At 40.4% G+C, this 20,569-nt stretch overlaps 1 long non-coding RNA gene across 1 annotated transcript; it reads left to right on the forward strand.

Moving 5' to 3' along the window:
* Positions 1-232: 232 nt before the first annotated feature.
* On the forward strand, positions 233-20,230 carry LOC123488195. The gene is made up of 3 exons (XR_006659946.1): positions 233-267; positions 435-522; positions 20,198-20,230. It is a non-coding gene; the product is annotated as an uncharacterized LOC123488195 (long non-coding RNA).
* Positions 20,231-20,569: the final 339 nt, after the last annotated feature.

A 20,569-nucleotide genomic window follows, 5' to 3' on the forward strand; every position in this document is an offset into this window, starting at 1 on the left:
TAATTGTTGTATAAATGTTGGTACGTTTTAGCTAACGTTAGCTACAGTAGCTAGCTAGTTAAAGTTACTGTAACGTTAGCTAACTTTAGCTAGCTAGACTCAATATTGAGAAATTGTAGTCATTTAAACCCATGATATACTTTCTCACCATCTCCTTCCATCCTCCTCCCGTTAGTACCTGGCTTATCCTGCCCCTGTCCAGTTAAGTGGTGGAGAGTTTGGGAGCTGTGAGCTCGGATAGAGAAATGTATCAACCACCACGAACAGGTAACACACACACACACACACACACACACACACAGATGACCCAATGTAGATTATGTTCGACTTGACAAAAAGAAGAATACATAAAGTAGATCAGATTAGTTAGATGCATTCGATATTGAATACTCATGTTGTTTATGTTGTGTTTGTGTCTAATTTATGTCTTTCAGGTTGGCGTATTGGGGCGGATTGTTCTGTCCTCTGTATTTCAGACCAAAGCAAGACAATGTTTAAAGCTCACTATGGATCTACTAACAGGTTAGCCTCTATAAAGTATTTGGATGTATTTGAAGTGTGATTATAGTGTGTTCTGTGTTACTCCTTTGTCTATCCAATACTAACTGAATGGTGAATGAATGTATTTACAGTGAATCAATCAATCAATACAGTTTGATTATAGTGTGTTCTGTGTAATTCCTTCATCTTTTCCAGCACTAACTGAATGGTGAATGAATGTATTTGCAGTCAATCAATCAATCAATCAATACAGTGTTTGAACAAAATTCAACTCCAGTTGAAGAACTGGGACAAGCTATAAATCTCATTGTGGGGTAGGCCACATGTTATGAAGATGGTTAAAGCTCCTAAACGGAATTACATCATCAGCATGTTTCCACTGTCCATACCTGCCTACACCTTTAACACCATAGACAAAATGATTCATTTGGACTATTAAAAGGGCCAGGATGAACCAAGCTAGATTACAGGTAAAGACTTAGAAGGGAGGATTAAAGCTCCCTAACATGTAATTATAGCAAGAAGCCTTTATAACTGCCCAAATAGGCTCTTTATTGAGAACTCTAATAGGCCAATTTGGGTTGACATGGAAGAAGAACTTAATGCCCCATTTGGAGCATCATATTATCTGAGTCAACACTTAAATGTGGGACTGCAGAATCCCATATTATAAGAGACAGACATCCTCACCTTTCCTGACAAGCTCTGCTTCGTTATGGAACAACCATAAATACAAATTAGGAGGAAAGGTGGTTGTCTGGAAAGAGTGGGATAGGTTTTGTTTTTAGCCTCAACACTAATACATTTCACTTTTGCGCTATGTGTCAACTTTAATTTGAGTGTGGCTGTGGAAGACTGGTCCCTTGATGATGTCTGCAAGTGGCTGAGTACCAATGATCTCCATGATTCCATCCCATCATTCCAAGGTTCACAATCTTTCTGAAGAATGCCAACTCTATTTAATTGTCCACTTTGCAACGAGCATACTTTCTCTGTGTCCAGACGACTCACACACATCGGCCTCTATCACCAGCATGAACCACATTTTCTAATTACCTGTGGAATTAATGGGTGTGGGAAAACAAATAGATGTTTCAGCGCCTATCGGTCACACATCTACCAAAACCACAGAGCTTTTAAGAGCCAACTTAGATGAGAATTGCCCTCATGATGAATTTGAGACGGGGACTGATCCCATTGAAGATGACATGAGCGATGTAGAGAGTCTGCCAGAGGCTGAATATGTTCAAGCCACAGAGATCAACACTGAGCAGCTAATTGAAGGTCTCAAAAACAATATCTGTCTTTTTATTTTGAAAATCAGGAATCAGCATCCCAGCTACGGTACAGAATAGCATTGTTGAGGACCTCAGAACCATTTTTGATGCATTTATGACACACTACAGTGATCCCCTCAGGTTTCATCTTACAAATAAGCAAATACATGTGGATGAACATGGGACTTGCTTAACAACTCTGCAGTATTTGAGGAATGCATTAGATGCATAAGCTCTGAGTGGATGCTGGAGCATTACTGTGTGAAAGAATTGGGCATGGTCCGGCCAATTGAAGTACCACTGAGCAACAAAGGAGGTTATAAAACAAGGTGATTTCAATACAGCTACATGGTCCCCAGGGTAAATGAATATATAGAGACATGATACAAAACAATGGACCTGTAGAATGGAATAAGTTATAAGACCTCTATGATTCTTTTCATTTGTCAGTTCTTCCAGCTAATGTGAGATGTTTAGATGACATAACATTTGAGGACACATACTGTAATTTAGCTGGCCATCTTTTCCCCTCCCTTTCTGGCTGTCCTCCCCCTTCCCTTCTAAGTTCAAGTTGGTTTATTTGTCATATACATGGAGTTAACAGTGCAATGAAATGCTGACTAGCAGGTTAACCTCTTGACAACAACAATAGAACAAGTCAGTAGCTAAGTTAATATAAAGAGTAATACAATAGTAATAAACCCTGCATTCATAACTATCCTTAACATACCTGGGGTGTTTCTGGGATAGAGGGTTGATATAAAAGTCAATATAATCAGCAATACAGGAAGATTCTGAGACACAATCACTTACTATTGGTCAGCCGCAGGGAACCGCCAACGTCTCAGGAGATATGTATTTTAGGCAGTAAGTAAAACTGCCTTGGAGAATCTGCCCCCAAAAAGATAGACCATCTGTTTATCTGTAATGTACTTATCCTCATATAGTTTACTCACTATCTCCTGGATTAATCTTTGTCTTTTCCGGTTGTGTTGAGTGGGACAATGGAACATAGTGTTTACCATTATCCTATTGGCTATTGGCTTCAAGAAGATATTCACTTTATCCATTAAAACAATCTGAGCCCCCTTATCTGCTGGTTTAATCACTATATTCTGATTGCTGTTCAATGTTTCTAGAGCTTGATTTTTTGAAAAATGTGTAAGGTTAAGATGATATACAGGTCTGGTTCTGAATTGTGAAAAGGAAGCCACATCCCTACGTATAACAGTCTGTATAGTTTCTGACACTGACTCCAACTGAGGTTCCCAATGTGAGGGGTTTGGAAATAGTATATGAGGAAAATCTGTTTCATAATCAAAATGATGTAATAACTTCAATCTTCTATGATAGAAGTGTAGATTCCTCCGGAGCTCCCCGCAGTCCACCTGTTTAGGAGTTGGTATGAAAGTCAGTCCTCTTTCTAGAACCTCACTCTCTGCTTGGTTGAGCCCAATGGGACATTGCTGGTCAAGACCTCAAATCGGTTGTGAAGTAGTATGGACATATTGATGGAACAAGGTCACTAAACTGGTGGTTAGACAGGGTAGATCCAAGAGCAGGCCTCTGCTGTCATCTAGAGGGCGTTTCTCTGTACTGCTTGACACATGGAGACTCAATGGAGGCACAGTGCAAAGTGCTCAAAGTAAGGCCCAAACAATTGTTTGTCAGGCTGGGATCTATAAAGCAGTACGTTCTTCAATTAGATGCCAACTAATAATCATACAGGGACAATAGTTGGGGCAGGAGGAAGAATGGTGTTCCTGATTTTCAGAGGAATTCCCTTTTTCTTTATAGCATCAGATTGAGATTGTTGTTATTCTCCTGTATGTTTTTCTTCAGTGAGCCACTCTGGATTCTCCAAGGGGAATACTCCTCTATTCTCCACTAGAGAGTTGGAGCTCCATGCTTTTGCTGGGAATTGTCCACTGTTGGTATACATTTATTTGGTCCCCAAAATACCAAAATAAAAAGGTGTATTTGTCTAGTTTCACCTGAGTACCCAATTAGCATCCATGTGGCTCATTTAAAAGTTTCTAAAAAAAAAAACACAATAGGCTTCTTCAGACAATGGACAAAAAGTAGCCAAACAAAGCCAAAGGAGAGTGATGAGCAGCAGCAGCATCATCAAACCAGCGAGGCCGACGGCAAGCCCAACTGTGATGATGCTGCAGAGCTCCAGTTAGCTCCGTGTGCAGAGCCTACCCACCCTTCCACAAGCACCGCCAGTAATCACTTTATTATCAGGGTGAGGAGACGGCTGAGCTGAAACTGAAAGCACAGCATCCATTTGGAGATGACAGAGCAGAAAACACTATATGGAGAGAACTGAAAAATAAAGTAAGTATTTCTGAACAATAATCTGAACAATAATCTATTCTAAAGGACATAGTAAGAGAATGAATACCTGGAATGAGATATAAGGTAGACTATTATACATGTTATTTAGATTGTCATTATGGAGACACCTATTTTACAACCCTTATTCCATAAAACATATTAATGCTGTAGAACTGATGCGCATCAAGAAATACTGCATTCTAATGTCGACTTTGCTTATGGAAAACCATATCATGCAAAGGTTTTTACACATGCTCAGGTCTTGGGTTTTGTTATCAGTCAAACGTCTGGTGAAGATGGTGGAGGGGGCTTTTAAATGATATGGTTTGATGTTTATCTCAGGGTTTCTCAATCCTTTTGTTCTTGGCCAGCATATACACACCTGATTCAACTAATCATCACATATTTTAAGACAGTTTAATTGAGCACTGTTAACAATTATTATAGGCCTACAGTAAATCATATTTCGGGGGAGAAAAAACCACAACTAAACCTGGTTTTGAGTACATTATACGTTTAGCTAAAATAATGTAAGAGATGTCTTGAAGAAGGACTATAAAAAAATTGAAGCAAGATTTGGCACAATGTCAGGAGTTACTGCAATCACATGCAACTGACTGTTAGCGCCACCCTCTGGTTACTATTGGTATATAAAGGGGTGAGGCCATGACTACAGTTGAAACAGAAAATAACAAAGTATGTACAGGGGCCATTTTGAGATGACAGAGCAGCTCATACTTTAATCTCTAAACTGCAACGCAGTTTCAAAGTAAAGTGAGTATTTCAGGTTAATAATCTAGAATAAAGGGAACATTAGGAATTCACCAAACTAGTGTTGGAGTGCTGCTGGGCCATTCCTACCATGCGGAGCCTTTTCTGGCCCCAGGAAATATCACTTCTTATTTAGTGGAAAATGTGGATTCCAAAAGGCTTTAAATATAAAGTCAGGTGTCCTTTACCTTAAACTGGAGGCAAAAGAAACACACACCTGTTTAGGAGAGGTGCTGTGTAACAGAGTAGAACACCTGTTTAGGAGAGGTGCTGGCTAACAGAGGAGAACACCTGTTTAGGAGAGGTGCTGGCTAACAGAGTAGAACACCTGTTTAGGAGAGGTGCTGGCTAACAGAGTAGAACACCTGTTTAGGAGAGGTGCTGGGTAACAGAGTAGAACACCTGTTTAGGAGAGGTGCTGGCTAGCAGAGGAGAACACCTGTTTAGGAGAGGTGCTGACTAACAGAGTAGAACACCTGTTTAGGAGAGGTGCTGGCTAACAGAGTAGAACACCTGTTTAGGAGAGGTGCTGGGTAGCAGAGGAGAACACCTGTTTAGGAGAGGTGCTGGCTAACAGAGGAGAACACCTGTTTAGGAGAGGTGCTGGGTAGCAGAGTAGAACACCTGTTTATGAGAGGTGCTGGCTAACAGAGTAGAACACCTGTTTAGGAGAGGTGCTGGGTAGCAGAGTAGAACACCTGTTTAGGAGAGGTGCTGGCTAGCAGAGGAGAACACCTGTTTAGGAGAGGTGCTGGCTAGCAGAGGAGAACACCTGTTTAGGAGAGGTGCTGGCTAGCAGAGTAGAACACCTGTTTAGGAGAGGTGCTGGCTAACAGAGGAGAACACCTGTTTAGGAGAGGTGCTGGGTAACAGAGGAGAACACTTGTAAAATAAAAGGAGAGTCTCACACTCTATGAGCTCAGATGAAATAATGTAATAACCTGATGACCAACGTTTCAATAGACAGCGGTCTTCATCATTTACCTTAAAAATACCATAATATGGATCCTGAAAGGGAATTTTATGCATTTTCATATGGGTTAAATGGAATAGTAACTGAAATCTGGACACTGACTGTAGGCCTGTAACCTAATATAATATTAACTCCTGCAGAATTATGAATTTCTTGCATTTAAATGATACAACAAATGTTAATTTTGTCTCGGGAACAGGGTTGGATAAATGTTATTCATTTCAGTATCTCTTGAGATAATGTGAATGAGACTGTAAGGTGTTATCTTTGACACTATTATGCAAACAGTATTTTAAATCTTATCAACCTTATTAAACCCTTCTAACCGATGACATTTGGACATTTTGCACAGGATCTGGCTGACTGGATCAAACGGCACAGGTGGCCTACTTTTGAAGTGATTTGTTTGACAATCAGATGAAAACATAATCACATATGATATTTGAAACTGAGCCTGAGCAGACCTCAGAAACATCTGTAACAGGGATAAGATGTGAACATGCATCAACTCAAAAACAGAATACTGAAGTGTCCTGAATAATAACGGGATATTGGTGTGCATGTAAACTTGGTGGCTGTTACAGCAGTGGTTTACTGCCATCTAGTGGAAGATACAAATAAAACACTTGATTATCAGGGTGGGGAGGTGACTGAGCTCAAACTGAAAGTACAGGATCCATTTGGAGATGACAGAGCAGAAAACACTATATGGAGAGAACTGAAAAATAAAGTAAGTATTTCTGAACAATAATCTATTCTAATGGACAGAGTAAGAGAATGAATACCTGGAATGAGATATAAGGTAGACTATTATACATGTTATTTAGATTGTCATTAAGGAGACACCTATTTTACAACCCTTATTCCATAAAACATATTAACGCTGTAGAACTGATGCACATCAAGAAATAAGGTGACAAATCACAGGAAAACTACTTTAGGCGCTCTAGAGCACGTTAGATACATTCTGTCGGAGGTGGTTTAAACTGCATTCTAATGTCGACTTTGCTTATGGAAAACCATATCATGCGAAGGATTTTACACATGCTCAGTTCTTGGGTTTCATTCTTGGGATTTGTTATCAGCAAAACGTCTGGTGAAGATGGTGCAGGAGCTTTTCAATGATAGGGTTTTATGTTTATCTCAGGGTTTCTCAATCCTTTTGTTCTTGTCCAGGACTTACACACCTGATTCAACTAATCATCAAATATTTTAAGACAGTTTATTTGAGGACTGTTAACAATTATTATAGTCCTACAGTAAATAGTTTTTTTTTGAGAGAAAAAAACAGCTAAATCTGGTTTCGAGTAAATTATAAGTTTAGCTAAAATAATGTAAGAGATGTCTTGAAGAAGGACTATAAAAAAAATTGAAGCAAGCTTTGGCACAATGTCAGGAGTTACTGCAATCACATGCAACTGACTGTTAGCGCCACCCTCTGGTTACTATTGGTATATAAAGGGGTAAGGCCATGACTGCAGTTGAAACAGAAAATAAGAAACTATCTGTACAGGGGCCATTTTGAGATGACAGAGCAGCTCATAGTTTAATCTCTAAACTGCAACGCAGTTTGAAAGTAAAGTGAGTATTTCAGGTTAATAATCTAGAATAAAGGGAACATTTGGAATTCACCAAACTAGTGTTGGAGTGCTGCTGGGCCATTCCTACCATGCAGAGCCTTTTCTGGCCCCAGGAAATATCACTTCTTATTTAGTGTAAAATGTGGATTCCAAAAGGCTTTTAATATAAAGTCAGGTGTCCTTTACCTTAAACTGGAGGGGAAAGAAACGCACACCTGTTTAGGAGAGGTGCTGGGTAACAGAGTAGAACACCTGTTTAGGAGAGGTGCTGGGTAGCAGAGTAGAACACCTGTTTAGGAGAGGTGCTGGGTAACAGAGGAGAACACCTGTTTAGGAGAGGTGCTGGGTAACAGAGTAGAACACCTGTTTAGGAGAGGTGCTGGGTAGCAGAGTAGAACACCTGTTTAGGAGAAGTGCTGGGTAACAGAGGAGAACACCTGTTTAGGAGAGGTGCTGGCTAACAGAGTAGAACACCTGTTTAGGAGAGGTGCTGGCTAACAGAGGAGAACACCTGTTTAGGAGAGATGCTGGCTAGCAGAGTAGAACACCTGTTTAGGAGAGGTGCTGAGTAGCAGAGTAGAACACCTGTTTAGGAGAGATGCTGGCTAACAGAGTAGAACACCTGTTTAGGAGAGGTGCTGGGTAGCAGAGTAGAACACCTGTTTAGGAGAGGTGCTGGGTAGCAGAGTAGAACACCTGTTTAGGAGAGGTGCTGGCTAACAGAGTAGAACACCTGTTTAGGAGAGGTGCTGGGTTGCAGAGTAGAACACCTGTTTAGGAGAGGTGCTGGGAGGCAGAGGAGAACACCTGTTTAGGAGAGGTGCTGGCTAACAGAGTAGAACACCTGTTTAGGAGAGGTGCTGGGTAACAGAGTAGAACACCTGTTTAGGAGAGGTGCTGGGTAGCAGAGTAGAACACCTGTTTAGGAGAGGTGCTGGCTAGCAGGTAGAACACCTGTTTAGGAGAGGTGCTGGCTAACAGAGTAGAACACCTGTTTAGGAGAGGTGCTGGCTAGCAGAGTAGAACACCTGTTTAGGAGAGGTGCTGGCTAGCAGAGTAGAACACCTGTTTAGGAGAGGTGCTATTTCTTCATAATTTTATAGTCCTAGTTAAAGTCTCTTTCATCAATAACGTTTTTCATGATTTTTGTATTCATTATTATTTAATTTAAAATGTTCTGTGTGTCCGTAATATCTCTTTACACCCTGTTAGTTTGTTGTAGATCCTAGAGCAAAGCAGAGAACAGAATTGTGTTCGTGAGAGTCTCAGCTTTCCACAGAGGGGTCATGTTAGTGTGTAGCCCAAACCGTTCGGACGCTACAGACAGACGTTGGCAGAAGAGACTGTACCGACTTCAGACGAGTCTCAGCTTACAATAGAGTGGTATCATAATAGTTTGTTGGCCCAAACCGTTCGGACGCTACAGTCGGTTTTGTGAGAAGACCGATTTTCAGGATGTCTCATGGTCTGACAAACACCTCTCTAGCTCTGCCCTCTTTCACCACAGATGCGTATCAGATGGGCGATATCAGAGGATGTGGTGCATTGAGACGCAGCCCATGCAAAAAAACAGACATCTCTTGCTTAAATAGATGGATTTTGATGAGGATTTATTTATTATGTTAACTACTTTAGGCGCTCTAGAGCACGTTAGATACATTCGCTTAGAGGTGGTTTAAACTGCAATCTAATGTCGACTTTGCTTATGGAAAACCATATCATGCGAAGGTTTTTACACATGCTCAGTTCTTGGGTTTCTCGAGTGTACATTCTGAAAATGAAAGTTATGGAACTCTATCATGTGCTTCTGTTATGAGAAAACCTCCACAATGAAACTGACATTAAATGTGGAGAATGATAGATCTGTTGACAATCAAGTAGCCTATTAATTTGTATGCCTATGTAGGCTACTGTAGTCTACCGTTTTATACTATAAATATGTTGAAATGACTGGAGTCGTTGCAAATCATTTTGTGCCACTTGTGTAGCCAACCTGGAGCTGGCAAACAGATGTAATAAATAGCCTTTAACTTCAGTTTATTGTTGTTGTAGCCTTGTGTTATTATGTAATTATTAATGGCCGTGTTTAGTTCATTCAATTGGAAGTTATCAAGTGTCACCATGGTCACAGTTCTATCTCAATTGCTGATCAGATGTTAGAATGCATTAGATTGAAGGTAACAGTCAGCCAGATTAGGCTACAGGTATAAACATAACCTGGCTGTTGTTGACAAGCATAGGCCTATTCAGTTCATATCCATGTTATTAATATTTGATTCATTGATTGAAATTACGACCCCATCCTCAGTAGCCTACCTACATGTACATATTACCTCAACTACCTGGTACCCCTGGACATTGACTCAGTACTGGTACTCCTTGTATATAGTCTAGGTATTACCTCAACTACCTGGTACCGCTGCACATTGACTCAGTACTGGTACTCCTTGTATATAGTCTAGTTATTACCTCAACTACCTGGTACCCCTGCACATTGACTCAGTACTGGTACTCCTTGTATATAGTCTAGTTATTACCTCAACTACCTGGTACCCCTGGACATTGACTCAGTACTGGTACTCCTTGTATATAGTCTAGTTATTACCTCAACTACCTGGTACCCCTGCACATTGACTCAGTACTGGTACTCCTTATATATAGTCTAGTTATTACCTCAACTACATGGTACCCCTGCACATTGACTCAGTACTGGTACTCCTTATAGCCTCATTATTGTTATATCATTATGTTACTATTTCCTTTATATATAGCTATTTTATTTAGCTAATTTCATCTTACTTTTTAACTGCATTGTTGGGAAAGGGCTCGTTAGTAAGCATTTCACGGTAAAGTGTACAGCTGTTGTATTCAGCGCATGGGAGAAATACAATTTGATTTGAAGGTCATTGGCAGAAACACGTCATTGGCTCTAACGGTCGTCTCGTGCTGAACAGCGCATGTTCGGATGTTGAAGCACTGTGGCTAGGAAAAACTCCCTAGAAAAGCAGGAACCTAGGAAGAAACCTAGAGAGGAACCAGGCTCTGAGGGGTGGCCAGTCCTCTTCTGGCTGTGCCAGGTGGAGATTATAACAGTACATGGCCATTAAGGCCAGATCATTCTTCAAGATGTTCAAATGTTCATATATGACCAGCAGGGTCAAATAATAATCACAGTGGTTATAGAGGTTGCAACAGGTCAGCATCTCAGGAGTAAATTACAGTTGCCTTTTCATAGTCGATCATTCAGAGGTTGAGACAGCAGGTGTGTGTGTGTGTGTGTGTGTGTGTGTGTGTGTGTGTGTGTGTGTGTGTGAGAGAGAGAGAGAGAGAGAGAGAGAGAGAGAGAGAGAGAGAGAGAGAGAGAGAGAGAGAGAGAGAGAGAGAGAGAGAGAGAGAGAGAGAGAGAGAGAGAGAGAGAGAGAGAGAGAGAGAGAGAGAGAGATATTAGGCAACAGGTAAAAAAGAAATTACCTGGCTGTTGTTGACAAGCATTGTCCTAATCAGTTCATATACATATTATTAATATTTGATTCATTGATTGAAATTATGACCCCATTCTCAGTAGCCTATTCCAGCAGGTTACTTGGTAACAGAAGCACCTCCTACCTCAAAATTAGTTAAATAAATTAATCTGTCAATTTGAACTAATCATCATTTTATACGTCCTTGTTTGCATCAATTGCAAAGACATTTGCAACTTTGTATTTGTAGTCAACTTTGTTCTGAATTTATCGGCGGTCACAGAGAGACGGATAAACCATGTGATTCTATGTTTAGCGGAGATCTTCTGTGTATAAAGTGACGTGGGAGGGCAAAAAAGCATCTAACGACGCACTTGGCTGTTCTACAAGTGGTCTGAGGCAGGTGTTAGAATATGAGCGTTTTCAAGTGCAACGTTAATAACGATGGTTTTGGGAAACAGCTCAGAGATTTAACAAAGCGCCTACGAAGGTTCTAATTATGAACTTAGCCTTAAGATGCTTTTGGGATACCAGGCCCTGGACAAAAACATCTGCTAAATGTTTTACATACAGATCTCATATTACTGGATTTATTTTTTTAAACAATTTTTAATATTGATGTTACAAATGTATCATGTGTACAGTTCTTTATAATTTTTTTGTTATTTGTTACATTTGACTGTTTAAAACCTAGCAGTACTACTTATTTCTATGAGAGTGAGGCAGATGTACATTCAAGAATTAGTTGTCACTGTGTTAACCACAACCAACATGCTGTATCTCTGTTTAGGGGTTAGTGGTCTAAAATGAGTCTGTCTGGGGAGAGAGAGGACCAATTTTCTACTCTGAGACGCTTTGTGGATACGGGCCCAGATCTCAAAATATTGTTTTAAAAAACGATTCATTTTTGTTTTACATAATAAAAAATGAATATTACTAATGTACCTGACTTTAAAGACCTGGTTTAGTTTATTGTGTTGCTCTGCTCATGTCCCCGTACAGAACTGCCCGCGCCCGCGTACGGTTTGGCGCCAAGCATATTGTCCAGTTACGCGCAGAGTGGTCTGAGGTGATCTTGGGGAACAACAACGGAGTTCGTTACAGTGTTGAGACACCGAAGTTTATTGTTCAATTTGCTTTTGCGTAATGGTCAGTGACAGTATGAGTGTAGCCAGATCCTTTTCACTCGCTATCCTTGTTTCATCTTGTGGTTCACCGGATTCGTCATCATCCTCGAGGGACAGACGAATGACCTGCTAGCTAGCCAAGCTAGTCGGTACAGCTAGCTAAGCTAGCTACTCTACCAGCAGCATCCTAGTTATCCTAGCTACCACTACATCATCACCGGCTGCCTGCTTTTCTTGTGGACCGATGGAGCTCCCTGGTTGTTTCTTCCACCTGTTAAATACCGTGGAGGGCTTCTCCCTCTTTCGTTGACGGATGCTGGCTTCCTACCATCCCTCTGTCCGGTTCTCCTCTTCACTAGATGGACGGTAACTTTAGTGTTTAACCCCTCTGTGTCAAACGACTGAACTTTTGAATATTATTTTCGGGGCGCCTCAAGTGACCTTTTTTACAACATTTATTTCTGATAAAAACGAGTTAATTGCATCCGCAATGGAGCCCAGTTTCATAATATTACCTTCTGTCCCTGGTTATGAAGTAATCGCGAAACAACAGGCCTTATGTTAGGGTATTTTTCACCCTACCAGCTTAACCCTGTAGGTTTACCTCAGGTAACTTATTATTAACAATGTTACGACTACTTGGTGAGCATTAACCCTGTAGGTTTACCTCAGGTAACTTATTATTAACAAGGTTACGGCTACTTGGTGAGCATTAACCCTGTAGGTTAACCTCAGGTAACTTATTATTAACAAGGTTACGGCTACTTGGTGAGCATTAACCCTGTAGGTTTACCTCAGGTAACTTATTATTAACAAGGTTACGGCTACTTGGTGAGCATTAACCCTGTAGGTTAACCTCAGGTAACTTATTATTAACAAGGTTACGGCTACTTGGTGAGCGTTAACCCTGTAGGTTTACCTCAGGTAACTTATTATTAACAAGGTTACGGCTACTTGGTGAGCGTTGACCCTGTAGGTTTACCTCAGGTAACTTATTATTAACAAGGTTACAGCTACTTGGTGAGCGTTAACCCTGTAGGTTTACCTCAGGTAAGTTATTATTACCAAGGTTACGGCTACTTGGTGAGCGCGCACACTGTTCACCTGAGTACATGTTGTGGTCACCTATAGTGAGGTGAGACACAGTTTTAGAGACGATGGCTGGCGGATAGCCATCAAACATTAAACATTTTCTGGTCATGGTTAACCATATTTGTTTTAAGAAAAAAGTGTACAATCTAAACAAAACGCAAGTCCCTGTCCTCTTTTTCAAGATGTGGCCAATTTAAACAGCCAGAAGACATTTTTTTATGAAGAAATAACAATTTTTTGGACGACTTGTTGTTTCTAAATGGCTGCTGGATAATTTGATATGCATCGAAATCTTCGTTCATAGGCATCAAATTGAGCGAATGCTGCGCAGGTTCACTGAGTTGCAAACCAAATGGGTATAATGGTGTGATTGTTGTCTAATCTGGTGGTCTAGCTAATGGATTTGTAGATCTGGCACAGTTGCTACCTCAGATTATGAGCCTAAGCCTAGCAAGTGTCATGAAGTGTCAGGTCTCCCGCAGTGGTCTAAGGCCACTAGAGATCCTGGTTCGAATCCAGACTGTTGTAGCCGGCCGCGACCGGGAGACCCGTGACTAAAAATTTAAATGTGATGAATGAGTTATGTAGTACCCACATACGGCCACAAGGAGGAGCAAGAGTGCCATAAACCCATACTGTTTTTTGCCATATAAACCCTAAACCTAACAATCAATCAAATGTATTTATAAAGCCCTTTTTACACCAGCAGATGTCACAAAGTGCTATACAGAAACTCTTACCCTACTTATAACCTATTTTAGCATTAACCGTAACCCTAATTCTAGGGTAGGGTAGCCTAGAACACTTTTAGAAACTATTTTAGAATTAATATTATCTTAGTAAATACAATTATAGTATTATTTTGTTACTCAAAACCTGTCTAAGCGTTTTGCTGTTTTTTTTTTTATTAGTTATTTTATTATATTTATTATTGCAAGGCAGAACACTTGATAAATAAGCCACATTAGTTATTATTTTATTTATTTTTACTTAGACACATTTGTGTTATTTTTCTAATATGGTTTGAATTGGGTGACCTAGTAACCTCTGTGTGAAAGTCCAGCAATTGCCATGGGATAGGTGGGGCAGGTTTGAGACTGATCAAAGGAATTAACAAGAAAAATACACTTTATTTTTCAGCTGCCTAACTAATGTCCGTACGTAAATTAATAACTTGTAATGCTAAATATTTCCAATAGATGGCAGCATAAGACCATGAAGCATCAGTTACAGGCTACAAGCAGCAATATGATTGACATAAAATAGCATGCAACCAAATACTATATGTCCCATGTCTAAAATGGTCACTCATTACTTTAGTTAGCTATATATCTCGTATTAGGCCTGTGATGCTTTTGGAAGAGCAATTAAATAGTGACTATAGCAGGTGTTGAACCCCGGGTAAATAATCACTAGTCAGTACTACTTATTTCTCTGAGAGTGAGGCAGGTATATATTAATACTGTGTAAAACCTAGCAGTACTACTTATTTCTCTGAGAGTGAGGAAGATATATTATTACAGTGTAAAACCTAGCAGTACTACTTATTTCTCTGAGAGTGAGGCAGATATATATTATTACTGCGTAAAACCTAGCAGTACTACTTATTTTTCTGATAGTGAGGCAGATATATAGCATTTTGCAAAAAAACATGATTATTTGTCTGTCTGAAATGAAACCATCAAGTGATAGATTTTAAACAAATACATGTCTGTCGTTGAACAATCCCATGCCATGATTAGATAGTGAAAAAACACACCAATCTCTTTCATAATTTCTTTAAACAATAAAACATAATTTACCAACATTTCTGAAAATTGATATATAGCGTTTTGGAATGAAACTCTTCTTATGTTTCCCCATCTGAGCTCAGAGTAGATGAGAGATGTAATGTTTGTCTCTGTTGTGTTGAAGTCCAATCAAGCAGGAGAGACCAGCCTCCACTGTACCCAGCTGTGTGTCCATGAAGAGTGACAAGTCTATGAATCTTCCTATAGTGTTTAGAGAGGGAGACTTTTCTAACCTAAACGTTTTTCCATTTTCATAGTCCTGAAACAATATTAAACTAACACAACATTCCCTCCCTGTGTGTGTGTGTGTGTGTGTGTGTGTGTGTGTGTGTGTGTGTGTGCACTCCCTGGATGAGGAGATGTAATCTGATGTTTTGTCCACAGAAACCAACAGGAGAGATCAGAGTCAGAGATTCTCAGTGGTCAGTCTTCCCAGAGTCATCAAACAGACCTGGCCTCCATATTCAGTGTATGTGGTCCTGTTATGTACATTTGTTTTTGTTTACCTCAAGTAAAGGTGATCTGTCAATCATTCGTTAATGAGAAAGCATTTAGTCTCTTGCTTAACTGATTTACTTGATTTATTTCAGTTGCTTGAAGAGAATATTATGACATTTGTGAAGAACGAGCTGAAGATGTTCAAGAGGATTCTTAGTCCAGAACTCCCAGAAGGCTTTGAGAGTCAGAAGCAGGATAAGGAAGTGGTGGATGCTGAAGATGAGAAGCAGGAGAGCATTGCCAGAGAGGGGCTCTGAAGATCACACTGCACGTCCTGAGGAAAATGAACCAGAAGGAGCTTGCTGACACACTGGAGAAAAGTAAGAGCTGTCTGCCTCATGTTGAATGCTGTTTTAGAACATTTAAAAGCTGTAGCTAAAGTACAGCTAAAGTAGCTGTGTAACTCAGTGATATTGTAGCAGCCTTAACACAACACCTAGTGACCTCATCAAGTAGCAGCAGGGATGTGTTGTGTTGATTCATTTAGACAGAGAGAAGGAGAGAGAGAGAGAGAGAGAGAGAGAGAGAGAGAGAGAGAGAGAGAGAGAGAGAGAGAGAGATAGGAGAAGAGAGAGAGAGAGAGTAATGCATTATGAAAACATTTATACAGTCAGTTGAGCGAAATAATTATTATAATTTAAAATGTCATCACAGTCCTAGAATACTGTAGGCTTTAAATCAGACGTAATATTAATATCCTCTGTGTTATTTCTTCATTCAGATGAGCTTGCTGTGATTTGCCAACGTGAACTCAAATCTAATCTAAAGAAGAAGTTTCAATGTGTATTTGAGGGGATCGCTAAACAAGGAAACCCAACACTTCTCAATAAGATCTACACAGAGCTCTACATCACAGAGGGTGGAACAGGAGAGGTCAATAATGAACATGAGCTGAGACAGATTGAGACAACAACCAGGAAACAAGCAAGACCAGAGACTGCAGTCAAATGTAACGACATCTTCAAACCCTTAACTGGACAAGACAAACTTATCAGAACTGTGCTGACAAAGGGAGTCGCTGGCATTGGAAAAACAGTCTCTGTGCAGAAGTTCATTCTGGACTGGGCTGAAGGAAAAGCAAATCAGGATGTCCAATTTGTATTTTCATTCCCTTTTCGGGAGCTGAATTTGATGAAAAGGAAAAACACACTTTGATTGCACTTCTCAATCACTTCTCAATGGAAACCAAAGAGTCAAGAATCTCCAACTACGACAAGTACAAAGTTCTGTTCATCTTTGATGGTCTGGATGAGTGCCGACTGCCCCTAGACTTCCAGAAGAACAAGATCTGTTGTGACGTCACAGAGTCAACCTCAGTGGATGTTCTGCTGACAAATCTCATCAAGGGAAATCTGCTTCCCTCTGCTCTCCTCTGGATAACTACCCGACCTGCAGCAGCCAATCAGATCCCTTCAGGGTGTGTTGACCAGGTGACAGAGGTACGAGGGTTCAATGACCCACAGAAGGAGGAGTACTTCAAGAAGAGATTCAGTGATGAGGACCTGGCCAACAGAATCATCTCACACATAAAGGCATCAAGGAGCCTCCACATCATGTGCCACATTCCAGTCTTCTGTTGGATTTCTGCAACAGTCCTTGAACACATGTTGAGTACAGACAAGACAGAAGAGATGCCCAAGACTCTGACTGAGATGTACTCACACCTTGTGGAGTTTCATACCAAACAGAAGAATGATAAGTATCTTGGGAAAGAAGAGACAGGTCCACACTGGAATAAAGAGAGCATTCTGTCACTGGGAAAACTGGCTTTTCAACAACTTATGAATGGCAATCTGATTTTCTATGAAGAAGACCTGAAAGAGGCTGGCATTGATGTCAATGCTCAGGATTGTGCACACAGCTCTTTAAAGAGGAATGTGGGCTGTACCAGGACAAGGTGTACTGCTTTGTGCATCTGAGCATTCAGGAGTTTCTGGCTGCTGTATATGTGTTCCTCTCATTCATCAACAACAATGAAAATCTAATGGCCAAACCCCAATCAACGTCCAGTAACTTTTCTGTGAGGATCAGACACAAGCATAAAGTTACTGTCTACAAGAGTGCTGTGGATAAAGCCTTACAAAGTGAGACAGGAAACCTGGACCTGTTCCTCCGATTCCTTCTGGGCCTCTCACTGGAGTCCAATCAGAAGCACTTACGAGGTCTACTGACAAAGACAAGAAGCAGCTCACAGAGCCATGAAGAAACAGTCAAGTACATCAAGGAGAAGATCAGGGAGAATCCCTCTCCAGAGAGGTGCATCAATCTGTTCCACTGTCTGAATGAACTGAATGACCATTCTCTAGTGGAGGAGATCCAAAGCTACCTGAGATCAGGAAGTCTCTCAGAAGAAGAACTGTCACCTGCACAGTGGTCAGCTCTGGTCTTTGTGTTGCTGACTTCAGAAAAGGAGCTGGATGTGTTTGACCCGAATAAATACTCCAGATCAGAGGAAGGTCTTCTGAGGCTGCTGCCAGTGGTCAAAGCCTCCAGAGCTGCTCTGTGAGTACATAAAATGACATTTAAGTACTAATCATCAGGAAGAAATATTCAGTTTAGAGAAAAATATATATTATAATATGTATGTAATATATTATATTATATTGAAAAACTTACTGAATCAATGCATTGATGTTCACATTAGTATAACAATATGACCATACAATTCTAGGAGACGGAAGATTAATCTATATGTTGTTTAAGAGAATAAACCAAATGCATCTGCCATTGTCCTTCTACACTACTGGTGTTAAATTAACAGTGTGTTTGTGAAATCATGATGATCTCTTTGTCAGGCTGTCATTCTGTGGACTCTCAAAGGAAGGCTGTGCTTCTCTGGCCTCAGCTCTGAAGTCAAACCCCTCACACCTGAGAGAGCTGGATCTGAGTAACAATGTCATGAAGGATACAGGAGTGAAGCTGCTCTCTGCTGTCCTGGGGAATCCCCACTGTAAACTGGAAACTCTGAGGTCAGTATTCCTGTATCACTCAATGAACACACACTCATTGGACACACACACACACAATAATTAATTTAGTAGTGTTTAGAAACATGTTATCTACTGTTAATAATGATACATTAATTCATGTATATACAGTACCAGTCAAAAGTTTGGACACACCTACTCATTCAAGGGTTTGTCTTAATTTTTTCCATTGTAGAATAATAGTGAAGACATCAAAACTATGGAATAACAAATATGGAATAATGTAGTAACCAAAAAAAGTGTTAAACAAATGAAATTATATTTTATATTTGAAATTCTTCAAATAGCCACCCTTTGTCTTGATGACAGTTTTGCACACTCTTGGCATTCTCTCAACCAGCTTCACCTGGAATGCTTTTCCAACAGTCTTGAAGGAGTTCACACATATGCTGAGCACTTGTTGGCTGCTTTTCCTTCACTCTGCCGTCCGACTCATCCCAAACCATCTCAATTGGGTTGAGTTCGGGTGATTATGGAGGCCAGGTCATCTGATGCAGCACTCCATCCCTCTCCTTACACAGTCTGGAAGTGTGTTGGGTCATTGTCCTGTTGAAAAACAAATGATAGTCCCACTAAGCCCAATCCAGATGGGATGGCGTATCGCTGCAGAATGCTGTGGTAGCCATGCTGGTTAAGTATGCCTTGAATTCTAAATAAATCACAGACAGTGTCACCAGCAAAGCACCCCCACACCATAACACATCCTCCTCCATGCTTTACGGTGGGGAAATACACATGCAGAGATCTTCCGTTCACCCACACCGCGTCTCACAAAGACACGGCGGAAGGAACCAAAAATCTCAAATTTGGACTCTAGACCAAAGGACAAATGTCCACCTGTGTAAGGTCCATTGCTCGTGATTCTTGGCCCAAGCAAGTCTCTTCTTATTATTGGGGTCCTTTAGTAGTGGTTTCTTTGCAGCAATTCAACCATGAAAGCCTGATTTACACAGTCACCTCTGAACAGTTGATGTTGAGCTGTGTCTGTGACTTGAACTCTGTGAAGAATGTATTTGGGCTGCAATTTCTGAGGCTGGTAACTCTGATGAACTTATCCTCTGCAGCAGAGGTAACTTTGGGTCTTCCATTCCTGTGGCGGTCCTCATGAGAGCCAGTTTCATCATAGTGCTTGATATTTTTAACGACTGCACTTGAAGAAACTTTAAAAGTTGTTGAAATGTTCCGTATTGACTGACCGTCATGTCTTAAAGTAATGATGGACTGTCATTTCTCGTAGCTTATTTGAGCAGTTCTTGCCATAAATGGACTTGGTCTTTTACCAAATAGGGCTATCTTCTGTATACCCCCTACCTTGTCACAACACAACTGATTGGCTCTAACGCATTAAGAAGGAAAGAAATTCCACAAATTAACTTTTAAGAAGGCACACCTGTTAATTGAAATGCATTCCAGGTGACTACCTCATGAAGCTGGTTGAGAGAATGGCAAGAGTGTGCAAAGCTGTCATCAAGGCAAAGGGTGGCTATTTGAAGAATCTAAAATCTAAAATATATTTTGATTTGTTAAACACTTTTTTGGTTACTACATGATTCCATATGTGTTATTTCATAGTTTTGATGTCTTCACTATTATTCTACAATGTCAAAAATAGTAAAAATAAAGAAAAACCTTGAATGTGTAGGTGTGTCCAAACTCTCGACTAGTAGTAGTGTGTATATATTCATATATGAATAGATATGGCAGGTTTCAGGACTCTGATGTATCTGAAAATGTTGAAAAAATATATTTTCACCACCAAAGAATTGCAGTGTGGTTTTAATATGATTTGACTCTTTGCAGGCTGTCAGGCTGTCTAGTCACAGAGGAAGGCTGTTCTTATCTGGTCTCAGCTCTGAAGTCAAACCCCTCACACCTGAGAGAGCTGGACCTGAGTATCAATGACCTGAAGGATTCAGGAGTGAAGCTGCTCTCTGCTGGACTGGGGAATCCCCACTGTAAACTGGAGACTCTGAGGTCAGTATTCCTGTAGTTGGTCAACAAGTGATAACTGTTCACCAGATCCACATGTGTTTACCAGGCACACATAGTCCACACCATATGTGTTTGGACAGTGAAGCTTACAGTTTTAAATTTGGTGCTATGCTCCAGCATCTTGGATTTAAGATAGAAAGTTTCATATTAGGTGACAGTACAGAATGTCACCTTTTATTT

Source organism: Coregonus clupeaformis, unplaced genomic scaffold (assembly GCF_020615455.1).
Source record: "Coregonus clupeaformis isolate EN_2021a unplaced genomic scaffold, ASM2061545v1 scaf2039, whole genome shotgun sequence".
Lineage (NCBI taxonomy): Eukaryota > Metazoa > Chordata > Actinopteri > Salmoniformes > Salmonidae > Coregonus > Coregonus clupeaformis.